General features: G+C 42.5%; 1 protein-coding gene and 1 long non-coding RNA gene across 2 annotated transcripts in view; one reads left to right on the top strand and one right to left on the bottom strand.

Annotated features, from left to right (window-relative positions):
• Positions 1-13,766, top strand: part of LOC117958063 (glutamate receptor ionotropic, NMDA 2B-like) — a 131,487-nt gene that overhangs the window by 56,407 nt on the left and 61,314 nt on the right. The window lies entirely within an intron of this gene.
• LOC117958064 lies at positions 6,383-7,544 on the bottom strand. Its single transcript, XR_004659642.1, has 3 exons — positions 7,487-7,544; positions 6,616-6,618; positions 6,383-6,393 (listed from the first exon to the last, which is right to left on the bottom strand). It is a non-coding gene; the product is annotated as an uncharacterized LOC117958064 (long non-coding RNA).

Raw genomic sequence — 13,766 nt, 5'->3', positions numbered from 1 at the left:
CCCCCCCATCCCTATTGAATGCACACAAGCCAGACAAACAAAGCAAACAGTAAGTCATGTTCCACGCTGAGCGCATTACTCTGAGGAGGACAGCGTGAAGGCCTGATGGAAACCAAATGCCAATGATGAAGCACCTGCCTCTTTCCATCTAATGAGAATCCCGGTGAGATAATGATTTAATATCGCAGAGCGGAAAGAGGCAGAGGTGGAGCCTGGATGCTTTAAAAAACTTTACTTTAAAATTCTACAGTCAAAGTACTTGTGTGGTAAAATGGCTATGAGTGTATGTTAAGCATTATTATAGGCTAATATGATATTATTAGTTAATACTAATGCATCAATGTGTAAGTATATATTACTGTCGTAGCTGTTCACGGTGGAGCTTAACTGCGTTTGTATGTATTTTTATATACAGTTGAGTAGTTTAGCCTCCAGTGCCAGGCTGAAGTCTGCATCCCCTGTGTGACATTAAGCATTTGTCAGTCCTCCTGTGCTGTGTATGTCCATCACGTCCTGGCTGGTTAGTTTCAGCTTAAAGCCATAAATAGATGTGCAGTTCTTTGGTCAGTGCAGCTGCACTTTGGACACAGGCATTTTGGCCTCTTTGAAGCTCCGTGAGTTGTCTCATCAACTCGTATATCAAAGTGCACATTTCCAGACCTCTTTTATTGCTCACCAATGCTGCTAATTGGCATTGAATGTAATGGAACCTAACTTTGTAGCAGTGTTTGTAAAGTATGATTATTTTAATCTTGTGTTTTCTCTGTAACCCCTTTTAAAGCTTTAGTGGGTAACTTTTGGGTGTTAATGAACGGCTGTTACATTCAAGCCATTGCCAAATGAGTTGATACAAAACTAATTAAGACTGAGATTGTGGCGTCTGGTGACTTCCCGCGCAGAAGCTCAAGTAAAGATAATGACCTCTTCTGAAGAGTCCATCAGGTTTTTTAATCATCTGTATCCTCCTTTGCTACTAGCAACTGTGTGAAGTAGGGGTGGGGGGGTGCGCGATCACGGAAGGCTTGTATCATGTGGACTCGCCAACAGTTTTGTTATCATTACTTAGAATTCATCGGGGGGGGGGCGACAGAATCTACGCACTATAGCTTTAAATGTCCTTCTTTTTACAGAACTTGAGAAAAATCATGGAAGATTGCTTTTGAAAAAGTAGCAATTTTTCATTTACTTTAATACTAATAGGAAAAAAACATATTTTTCTTCCATAACTTCTTAGTAATTATTTTGTGATCATTGCATACATTTGGCATAAAAGGACAAGGATGTATGACATGGAATCATTTGCTACTTAAGGCATTAACTAACTTATTTAATGGCCTGCATTAGCATTCTACAACTATTCAACTGTTTAATAAAACATTGAATATAGTGCAACAGTTGGCAGTTATGGATTTTGCAAGTTGGTTCCAATTATGTCCTTAGCAGACTGTATGCAGTATCTATATGTGCATGTACATTAATGTATACATATAGTGTTTGTGCATGTACTTTAATGTCACCTCCCTCACCTGCTCGGTAAATACTGTTACTTCACTCGCTCTCAGCCCGTGAGTGTGCAATACATTATGGCTGCTTTCATACCCTTGAAGTACTTTCTGAGGCGAGGCAACTCATCGCGCAAATACACTATCATGCAAAGCACAGCGGCTTACAGTGCAGCACTGTGACTCCATTACCTGCTGTGGGATTTGTCAGGTGAATGCAGCCCGCCTGCCTTTCTCTATCGAATCCATGTTGGCGACGGCGCTGCTTTGTGTTTACAGTTCACATGTGTCTCACCTTCATTTCCATTATATCTGTTATCACGGTAGCTTTAGGTCAAAAACAAGGTGCCACATATCTCTTTTTCTATGTGTAATAGCTTTATACTTTCTTAAACAAACCTAGTGGCTAAGTTGCTAAAGTGTGCGTGTGTGTTAATGTGTTTCTGTGTTTCTTGGCCCGAGGAAGATCTTGTAGATGGAAACGTTGCCTTGAAAAGAGAAATGAGAGAGAGAGAAAACTATTCATTTGCAGACAAACAGTGTGCCAACCTCTTAGTGCGGTGCTGTGGAAGAGTTTTTTTTGTCTCGCACCTGAGTATCTTTTGCCTGGATGTGCGCAACCCTGGTCCCTCTTCTGTGTTTGTTAATGCACCTCAGTGATACCATGTTTTGGCAGATATTTTTAGCACGTTTTCAAAATTAATACGTTTTAAGAATTCAGATTCTTTTGATGGTGGAAGATTCAGAGGAGAGACGTGATGAAGCAAACTGAGAAGGATGAGAACAGTAATAATACCAAGGTGAGAGGGCATGGCAAAACACAAATAGTGTAGCGTAGATGTAGATTGGAAAACATTTGAAATTCTATTTTGGGTATCTTCCTTCCTCTCTTCTCACTCTCTGACAGGAAGGCTGGATGATACTGCAGAGTCTGTATGTCCAATAAATACTTGCCATTACGTGCACATGCTTTGCTTTTCCAAGAAGTGTATTAGTGTGTGAGACACATACATGTAAGTGTGTGTGTGTGTGTGTGTGTGTGTGTGTGTGTGTGTGTGAGTCACCACCAGTTTCCAGATGCAGGATTCAACTTCTGTTCAGTGACACAGCGTGCAGGGAGGCGAGGAGAAAGTGGATGTGACTGCCAAAACCTGGCTTTCAGACCACAGCTGGTGTGTGTGTGTTTGTGTGTGTGTGTGTGTGTGTATGTGTGTCTGTCTGTGTGTCTGCATGCATGTATGAATGCGACTGAATGTACACAGGTGCACCTAATGTGCACGTACACTTGCTTTCAGATGTGCATCTTTGAGTTTGCCGCAGCACTGAACCCATACATGTGCATTCGTGCACCCATGCATCCGTGCATGCGCACAGAGGCGCAGTGAGGGCGAGGGAGGATAGCTCGCACCTCCACAGTGTGAATCCTGTGGCTGCTGTTGCAACCAACTGTCAAGCGGAGAGGGAGGAGACACGGAAGGGGGATGGGAGCCGGCTGACAAGATGTGAATTCATAACCAGTGCTTATGGATGTAGAAAACCATACATCAGAAGTGTTTATGCGTGTGAAATCACAGCCAAGGGGTTAATCGGCCAGTAAAGGATTTATAGGCGGCTTCTATTTGTTATAAACCCAGCTGTGAATCAGTGGCTGGAAAGAGGTGCTCGGATTGATTCTCTTTAACCATCATTATTCAGGATGATCAAACCAAACTCATCAAAAATGTTGGATTCAATACCCAGGACCTGTGGGTGATATCCTCACCCCTGGTGCTTTATGGGTCACTGCAGGCCTGGGTTCACACGTCACCAGGAGGTCTTTAGAAAACACTGCTTTCCTTCACAGACTTCCAACAGTTTTTGTTTGTAAAATGCAAATATTTCTTAGCTGTAAACTCTGTGTAGCTTGATATTTATATCAAGGTGAACCAGGCAGAAAGTCAGGTTATAAGGGTTGAGTTTGGCACAAACAACATTTATTTTTATCATTTGGTTTACACTTTCAAGCTTTAGCTGGCTTCTAAAAATACATTTGACCACATCTGTCTTTATTGAAGATGGTGCAGAGACGACAGGAAATTAGGGACAGAGAGATGCTACAAAAGTACATACAAAATACAATCCAATATAAATGGATGAAGGAAGTTTCCAATAACTCAATAAAGGGGTGGATTGGTGAATATATCTTGGCTTTAAGTGGAGCAGTTCCTTAAATGACAACTGCTTATGAATCTTAAAGTAACTAACCATCAAAAAGCTGTCTTAAAACTCTAGTTTCTGTGTAACAGTACCAAATAACATAGTTCCCTTCTTGAGGCTTTCAAGGAAAGCATTAGGAAATTGCTAGTCTCTCAATGCCAGACCTTCCTCCACAGCGCCGCGGAGGAGGGTCCGGCTGTGGAATTTCCGTCGGCATCGAAGCAATCACGAAAGTGGAATGTCGTTGATATAGATTAGGAAACTGTGGACCTGTGTGATGCCAAAGTTAAGTACAAACGTATCAGCATGTGGTAGGGGTTCGACGTAGAGCTCATTTCAACTACGTGATACCCTGTTGGGTAGCTGCAGCTGTAACAAGGCAAGGCAAAATGGGAATTGAAAAGTGACGGGTGACATTTATCAAATAAATGTAGTGGAGTAGAACTTACAAAATGCCCCTCTGAAATGTAGTGGAATAAATAAGCATTTCATGGAAAGTGTAAGTAAAGTACACACTGTCTGAGCTAGTAGAAAATCCCCCAATTAAGAAAATAATCTTCTCTCCACTATGCTTATTATTCAGGGGGGAAAAAGTATGGATCTGAGCAGTTTGTCGGCCAGGCTTTCCTGTGCCCTGCTGTCCCCATCCCCTTTCTCTTCACCCTCAGTTCAAAGGTGAGCTTTATTGACGTGACAGACGGGCGTTGTTGCCAAAGCCGTAGGCCCTGTTTTAATTTTCAAACATGTTCCACTTCCCTCTCATTCATGTTCTGAAGTGCCTCTGCAGGTATGATGTTCTTACAGTATGTGGCGATCCCCTTACTATTGACCCAGCACACGCTAAACCTTTTCTCTCTGTTCTCCTTATTGTCTCGGCTCGCTCCTTCCTTTCATTTCATCAGGTTCTTTGTAAACGCCGTGTCCAGCAGTGTGAAATCTGTTAATCGATCGTGACTGATTGTGTGCCGTTGTTCGCTGAGAGAGAGAGAGAAAAGCCAGGGGTATGAAGAAAGAGAGAGATGTAGTTCACGTGAGTGAGAGTGTGCACATGCAAAAGCGAGGGTGAGAGGAGTGGTAAAACAGAAGCAGAGGAAGAGATAAAAGAAAGAGGGAGCACGTGGATGAGGACAGGAAGAGAATAATGGATTGTGTGCGTGTGTGTGTGTGTGTGTGTGTGTGTGTGTGTGTGTGTTTGTGTGTGTGTGTGTGTGCAGGGGTGGCAGGGTGAATGAAATAGTCCTACTTGCCAGGTAGAAGGTGCTGGTTGCTGGTTTAACGGCTTGATGACTCTAATGGGCCATTGTGTGCCATTTAGATATTGTTGTGGTTAAAAGGCTTTGGCAGCCACAGAGGACGCCTGTCACTGCAGCACGCAGAGGGAGAGGGAAGATGGGCCACAAGTGTGTTCTAGAGTGTGTGTTTGTGAGAGAGAGAGGAACAAAGAGACAAAGGTGGCAAACGTCGGAAGAAGAAAGTACAGTTACATCATTCACTTGAGATTGAGTTTATTTATTTAAAAGGGACAGTGCGTATTAATGAACATTTATGTAAATATATAAGATTGAAGCATTTGGCTAAATCTAACATCTCTAGTCCCTTTAGCAGTTTTTATTGTGACTTTATTGCGTTCTCTCTTTAGTGTATCTTCAGGTGGTATAACAGTTCACTTAAATATACCACAAATGTGCTGATGGACTGTATTGCATCATGCTGTGCCCACTCCACAGAATGTTTCTCTTAACCGTTCTCTCCAAATCCCTCTTTCCCCACCACCCTCTGAAGGGCTGAGACTTAAAAGAAGAACAAAAACATACAAAATTCAAGAGGCAAAACAGAAAACAGATACATGTATCTTCCAGTCTCTGCAGATTCACAAACATACAGACTTAATATGCAAACAGTTGTGCAGGCACCAAAGCACTTACTGTATGGTTATCACATACTGTATGGAACACGCTTGCACACATGCTTTATACTGACATCTAACAGTGTCTGCAGAAGCAACCCCTTTTTGCATGTGTGCATGCATGCATTGGCCTGCACAACATAAAGCCATGTACAAAACATGCATCTGCAGTGTCTACATGTGTACTACATATATTATATAATACAATGTGAAAAGGTAAAAGAAAAGTCCACTATTGGATATCTACTGCAAAAACTTTATTGCTATTTAGCAAGGACCCGGCCCTATCGCGTCATTATGGAACTCATGCAACTTCTAGGAAAGGCCCCCCTTTAATAGCATTCACATACCACTATTGGCCAGGCGTCCATGCTAACACAAAGTCACATAACCGGATTTGTTCAGGTCCTATCCCCTGACCATTCGGCTAGGGTAAGGGTTAGGGTTAACCTAACCACTCGAGGTCAATGCCTAACCCCAACGGACTGGGTCAGATGGCGGGCCTTTCCTAGAAGTTACGTGGGGTCCATAATAACACAACAATACCAAGTAGCCCATTATCTGGGCTCTGTGAGCGACCCAAAAATGCAAAAAGACATGAGCCAAATATAGACTGAGTGACCATAACCAGGTTGTTGAGAGTAGTGAACACAGAGGCTCAGAGAAAAAACCCAACTGTGTCAGTTCTGACAAGGAAGAGGCACTGCCTGCTACACTGCAGCATGGAGAAAGACAAAAGAACAAAGTCTTCATTTTTAAAGAAAATCAAACTCAAGATTATTCAACACACTCAACACACAACATTTACTTGGATAAATAGATCGAAGAAGCAAAACATGTCAGAGCACGTCACTTTTCGCCTGAAGAAAAACCAGCAGAACAACCCGTTACCATTCCACTGTTAAACTACATCTCATCGTTTTATCATAATAGTGTGGTATTTTCATAGAGTTTGATATTTGTTTTCCAGCAGAGGAGCAAATGTGTACCTGTTACCTGCGCAGCCAAAACAAACTCTTCAAAATAAAAGCCTTGCCTCGTTTCGCCAGTGGAAAGCTTTTAATGTGAAACAGCAGCAGTAGCAGCAATAGTGTGGTTTGAGTATGATATCAGTGACTAAGATCACATGCGGCATGACATCCTGGGAATTTGTCTTATGTTGTGAAGCAAAAATTTGAGTCCTGTTGTTGTGTGTTTCCAACTAGTCTTGCATTGTCAGACCTTCTGGCTAGTCCACACAGCATTCCGGACTGGGAGAAAATCCTGCTCTGGTTTATTGGCATTTCTTCAAAGCAATCACAATCTTCAGGGGCTGCATTTAGCACCGAGCAATCCCGGAAGTGGAACTTCATGGACATGGACTAGTTTCAAACCGACTCATTTCAAAACAAGAGGCCTATTATCTAATATGTGCACTTGGTGGTTATATACGGGATGTCTTGCTTAAAGGCTAAAGCTGCAAAAGTCATCGCAAAAGTCTGCAGCAGATGTAGTTCAGTAACGATGAAAAATACTATCTAAAGAGAACAGAATGTAAATACATTGAATGGCTATTGCTGAAAATAAAATGCAGAACACGAATAGCATCAAAAATGTGTTTTTTTGTGATTTTACTTTAATAATGATCATGCCAATAGAACTAATTTGATGACAGACAGAGATGGAAGGACGCTGAGGAAGTGAATAAATCACAGGATTATGATTGAAACCGTCTGAAATATTCACCAGTCCAGCGGGCAGGATTTGACTCCAACTGCCCTAAAGCTGAACAACCTCTCACATCTCTGGTACATGCAACTCGGGCTCACCGCTGTCTTGTCTTTTTTTAAAGCTTCACTGGCTGCACTTTTTTTTCAAGGATGACAAACACACATCGGTGTACACAAACATGCGTGCGTGCACACCCGCACACACACGCACACACATACACAGACACACACCTAGATAACCGCAAGTTCTAAAAAAGAAAAGATGTGATGGTGACATACTGAGGGAGTGTCTCTACACGTTAGCATCTTAAGAGACTGGGAAAAAGGAGAGAGGGTGGCGTGTGGAGGAGAAAAGGGTTTTAAGTGCTTGCGCAGGGCTTTAGGCAGCAAAAACAGGGTTAGTTAATCAGGGAGGGAAGACTGGAACGAGTGAGGTAGGAGACGAAGAGCATACAGATAGGCTTATTGTCTTAGCCCGTCTTCTAACATGTTCCGTTGTGGAGACCACCTCCTTGCCACTGTCGTGCCAATAAAGCAGATTTGAATTTGAATTTTCCTCACATTGTATGAAAGGAGTCCTCACTGGGGGAGCCTAACAATTGAGGGATGGGGTAGTAGACCGAGACGGGGTGGTCTGTTTGAATCAGAGATGAGAGATGGGACACATATAAGGTTTGCTTTCACTCCTACCTCGTTTGGTCCATTTAAAACAAACCCTAGAGCCTTTGGTCTGATAGTTTGTTTTGTTTGGGGCCGTGGGAAAGCTTATCCAAAGTCTGGTGCAAACCAAATGCACAAACTCTGGTCCGCTTAAATTGGAGGGTCTCAGTTTGCTTCCATGTGAACTAGAGTTCGGTTCACTGCAGATGAGAACCCACTAAGACCCAAACACTAGAAACGTACCAAAAACAGAGCATTTACTAACCTGCAATTTCAAACTTGCACACAATTTACAGACTTATACAGTGGTGTAGTCTACGTGTTACTCAGGTATACGCAAGTAAACACACTAAGAAACTCCAGGATCTACATGTACCCACTTAAAAATGTGCAATGACACATGACAACATACTTTATATTATAATTTTGATGTATTTTGAATCTTTGTTTTTTTTCTTCAAATTGGCTAAATAAAGGTATATCCATCGTAAATTGATGCATAAAAGTGTGCCGGAATGCAGGAAATGTTTCCCCCCAAAAGGCCCATTCTGACCCATATAGGCCCATACACACTGTACACTGTAAAGTATACCCACTACATTACAATACATTAAATACTTTAGACTTCACCACTGCTTATATATGATTAAAGGAATGATAACTTTCAGATCCAGAGGCTGTTCTGGCCATACGTCGCTGGTCGTCTGCGTGACATCAACCCAAAATGCTATGAATTTGGTGGTGTTCCATTCTTTTTGAGAACAGAAGTGTCGACCAGATTCGGATATTTTTTCAAATAAACAAACGAACGTATCCACCGTGTGACGTGTGTTTATGGTGTTTGGTGCATTTGACTAAGTGCAGTGTGAAAGGCCCCCCCCCCGAACCACACCTTGTCCCCCAAACTATAGGTGTGAAAGCGCCCCAAACCTTTCCCAGCTTTCTCTTTAGCACTTGCCTCCTAGTAATTTCTTTCTTTCAGTCTATTCATTCCAGTCATACAGAACATTTCTTCTATTTGTCATCGAGCCGCCGCGTCGTCGACCTCTGCACCCCATGCTTCATGAGGGGTCGGAGAACGAGGACTCGGGGCGTATTCCGCAGTCGCACTTGGATGAGAGTGCCGGCTAAACACCTTAAATGTAAATGTAAAACGCAGGGGATCGGGGGAGAGAGAGGGCGGTGGAGATAAAAGAGGAGTGAGATAGAGAGGGTAGTCTTTGCCTAGGGAAGGGAATGGGAGTGTAGAGCTACGGAGGGTGTGGAGGAGGAGGGGGAACGGAGATAGAAAGGGTGGTCTCGCCGCTGACAGTGACTGAGGGCGAGCCTTTATCGTGTTGCCAGGAAAAGAACACAGAAGCACATATCAACTGTACTCTCACTCTATTTCCCTTTGCTCTCTACTCGGCTCTCGCACTCTCCTCCTCCTCCTCGCTCTGTCTCTTTTCTCTGATATTGGATGGTTTCTTGTTTCACTCTCCTTTATAGGCTGAAAACAGTTTCTCAAGCGTAAATGTTGATTTCGGCCCTCGCTTTGTTGCGTGTACCAATGCATCGTCGATGAACTGTAAAATAGGGGGGAGGGGGGATGATAACGTATGTGTTTTTTGAGGGTACTTCAGTTTTCATGGTGTGAAGTGTCGAGAAACAGCCCCAGCATGATGATGGCTCTGGGCCTACAACTGACAGCACAGCCCAGGTGCACCCTGGGATGCTGATGATATGTGAAGAGAAGGAAGGAGGGAGGAAGAATATAACAGAAGGAAAGAGAAGAGAGACATTTAGCCGTGGAGGATGGAAAAAGTTACAGAGGTTGTCAAAAGTATGGAAAAGGAGGAAGGAGGAAAGAATGCTAGCGGGAGGGAAGACGGGAGAGAGAGGGATAATAGGTGGAGAGATGGAGAGCCGAGACTTGAGGGCAAGTCATAGTGGATGATTGAAATCAGTAGATATGACAGGAGTAGACGAGATGGCAGAGGACAGACGGAGAGAGTGGAGAGGGAATAAATGGATTAATAACATCCCTCATCTGGACCTTATTGCCCCCCTCCCCCCCTCAATAATGTATTGTAAATAAATAAATGTCCTTCCTTAAATACAGGGGGCAGAAGTATACACACGGCTATGTTAAATTCCCATAGAGGCAGGCACATTTCTATTTTTAAAGGCCAGTTATATCATGGATCCAGGATACTATGCATCGTGATGAAGTTCCCTTGGTCCTCCCCCCCCACATCATCACATACCCTTCACCAGACATAGAGATAGACACGGTTTGATTTCAGTTAGCCTAATAGCTGGTTTTATTTGCATTGAGCGATGATCTTATGGGAGGTTCCCCATGCCTATCCCTATGTATAGTTAATGGTATGTGATGATGTGAGGCTATTTTTACTCCAAAGGCCAAGGGAACTTCATCAGGATGCAGTTTTTTGTTTTTTTTTGATCGGCCAATATAAATGCCGATACCGATATCGGGAATTGCCTAATATGGGCCGATAATATTGGCGCGCCGATATATTGAAGTATATAACTGCTCATAAATTTGAATCAGGTTCTGTCATAAGAGTTCAAATTAGCTCTGTCATCTTTATTGAATTACCAATGCAAAGGGATAGTGATTTTAGTGCAGTGGTCTTTGAAGGGGGTGTTGGAAAGCGGTGAGTTAGATGTGTAGAACTCAAGAGACTTTACACTGACCTTCATCAGCCAGCTCACAACTCTATATGTTATCTAACAGGTTACCTGAACGTATCCTACATAAGCAATGTTTGATGTACTGAGAGACAGAGCGTTCATTGGGCTAGGTCACTCGCCACGCTTCTGCGGAGCTTGTAAATTGATGCAGAAATCTTTGATATAGTAAACATAATCAATAATAATATAATCAAGAACAGTGTCAAGCAGCGTTCTTATCAACACATCATCGCAGCATTGCTGTTCGGACACCACAATGTCCTCACCCAGCCATTCTTCTTCCACAGACAAATACACAGATGTAAAAGCAAGACGATGTCCATATATTTTGTAGACTGAGGCTTCCCTCCAGCCACCTTATTTAGTCTCCTTGGCCTAACTTTACCAGACACACTCACAGACACACACTCAGAGAAAGAACTATTACCATTCCACAAGGACCAGGGGACAAACGCAGCAGCAGCAGGAAAGCATCAGACTGCTGAGGCCCCTGGGTGAGTCGTCTGCTAAACTTAGAGCAGAAATGGGCCAGTGAGAAACGATCTGTGCATTTGTGTGTGTGTGTGTGTTAAGTGGCATTAAAATCTGACTGCGTCAAAATATGAATCAAAACAGCCCCTCTGTCTTTTTAATTTCCTTCCAGTTTCTTTTTGGACTTTTTGCATTTGTGTCTCTCTTCAGTCTTTAAACCCCTGGAAGGGTGCAGAGGCTGTGACTGGGTGGCTACATTGCAATCTAAATCATGTTGAGCAAAATGAGTCAAATATACTAATGAAGACCTGTGTTTTCTTTAATTAAGGTTCAGAAAGTACTTAAAATAAGGTCACTGTTAATTAGGCGAGGGTCTGACAAATGTGCACGCTAATTAAGCTTGTATGTGTTTGATTAAAGATAAGTCGGCTTCCATGATAAGAAATGTGATGATGAGGCACGAGAAGAGCGAAGAAGAGGGAAAAATGAGATACGGGGAATGAGGGGAGGTTCAATTGAGGTAGAGAGTGTGTGTGTGTGTGTGTGTGTGTGTGTGTGAGAGAGAGAGTGTGTGAGTGGGAGAGGGACAGAGAGCAATGACGGTGAGCAAAGGGAGGGCTTGTCATCAATATGTAATTTCAATGCACGTGGCTTCATTTGAAACAAGTGTGTGTGTGTGAGAGAGAGAGAGAGAGAGAGAGAGAGAGAGAGAGAGAGAGAGAGAATGCCTGTGGCTGTGCTGAGTTTATATCTTCTGCCCACTGTCTTTTAAATTCACTATATTCAAGTGAAGGCCATCTGTCCCCCCCCCCCCCCTTCCTGCCTCACCTCCCACTCCAGCTCTCTCTTTTTTCATCCCTCCATTGCTTTTTCTCTCAGTCTTGCTCTCCCTCTCTGTCTCTCTCTCTCTGTGTGTCTCTATCTCGCTAGCTTCTCTTTCCATCAGGCATTGCAGCAGCAGTCAATAGCGCCCCCCCCCCTCCCCCGCTCAAGTTCAAAGGAGCCTTTATAGACAGGATAGAAATATGCATTGCCAAAAGCCTCCCAGCAACAGACATCACCATCATCTCTCTCTGCCTTGCTCTACCTTTCTATCTCAGTCTTTGTCTCTCTTCCACTCACACTGTTCTCGCCCCGTCACCTATACGGTGTATACTGTACATGTAGCGGCTTGTTAAAAAGGCCTTGGAATCAATAGTGTTGCTAGGGGAAGGACATTCCAGTAGTTTTTTTACTGGGCTAAGTACGATGAATTCGACAGTATCTATGGTAGCTTTTGTATGTTAAATCAGTATTTCAGGACAGATAGTCACATAGCATGTAAGGTGTAATCCACCCTGATCCAAGCGGTTATCTTAAAATAACACATGGCACAGAAGTTCAGGATTTTCCTCTTTATTTCTAATTGGGTATTATCCCTTCTTTGTTTTATTTAACTTTACAGTTTCAAAGACTTGTTCCTGATCTGAAACAAACATCACTAAACCCAACATCTGTTTATCAGGGTTATAGTAGGCTAACACATTAACGAAATAAGCATTGAAAAATATTGTCAGTAAACTAAAAAAAAATAAAACCTTGAAGACAAACTAGACCTAAACTGAAACCATACTGCCATGTTAAAAAACTGAATACCTTAAAATTTTATTATTTTGATAAACTGAAACTAAATTAAAGCTAGCAAACACACCCTGAAAACTAATAAACTACTCATTTTGTTAAGCACTTTGGATACCTGCTGGTAGTTGTAAAGTGCTTTATAAATTCAATTATGACAGATTGATAAACTAAATGAAATTGAAAAGTCGAAACTAAAACAAAACCTACTGCAAAATTCTAAACTATAATTACCTTAGTGAGAATTGTTATATATATTTTTTTGAAATCCACATATACACAGTCTTACCGTAAATGAATAGACCTAATGATAATTTGCAAGGGTGCCCCCTATTACTTAAAGATTCAATTCAATCAGTCGATGTGCACTCAGACAACTGAGGTTCTTCAAGTAGTCTTTTTGTTTTGTTTTATGAATCCATTTGCACAGTGAGTGCTGCTCTCCATTACACGCATCTCTGGAACCGGACCCAGGTGAGACGGAGGTAGCTGCCCGAAGGAAGAGAGGCTTTTTGACCATGTTAAAAACAATAGATAAACAAGAAAATGTATATTTGAGCACACCTCAGAAAAAACAACTAATACTACGTACACAGCAAACAAATCTTTCAGAATGTGTGTAAATTATTCAAATAAGGATTCCCTAGTTAAAAAAGGAGTAGGAAGAAGTTAAAGGTCCAAGGACATGGTGCATGGATGCTTTTAAATAGACCTTAGTGGCCCCTAATACGGTATCTGAAGTCTCTTTGCTAAAATTCAGCCTTGGTGCAGAATCACAGCCAATAGAGCTAGTCCCGGAGGGGGCAAGCTGGAGGCTGGGGTTGTGGCCTTAACCAATTGCCACTTAGATTGTTTGAAAGCCATGATGTCTCTCTCTCATGAGTGGGCCAAATTCTGTGGGCGGGCAAAACAGAGAAAGGGGAGGTAATCTTGCTCCTTATGATGTCATAAGGGGCAAGATTCAAGATCGGCCCATCTGAGCTTTCATTTTCTCAAAGGCAGACCAGG

The sequence above is a fragment of the Etheostoma cragini genome, chromosome 15, assembly GCF_013103735.1.
Source record: "Etheostoma cragini isolate CJK2018 chromosome 15, CSU_Ecrag_1.0, whole genome shotgun sequence".
Classification (NCBI taxonomy): domain Eukaryota; kingdom Metazoa; phylum Chordata; class Actinopteri; order Perciformes; family Percidae; genus Etheostoma; species Etheostoma cragini.
This window is presented reverse-complemented; position numbering and strand designations above follow the sequence as displayed.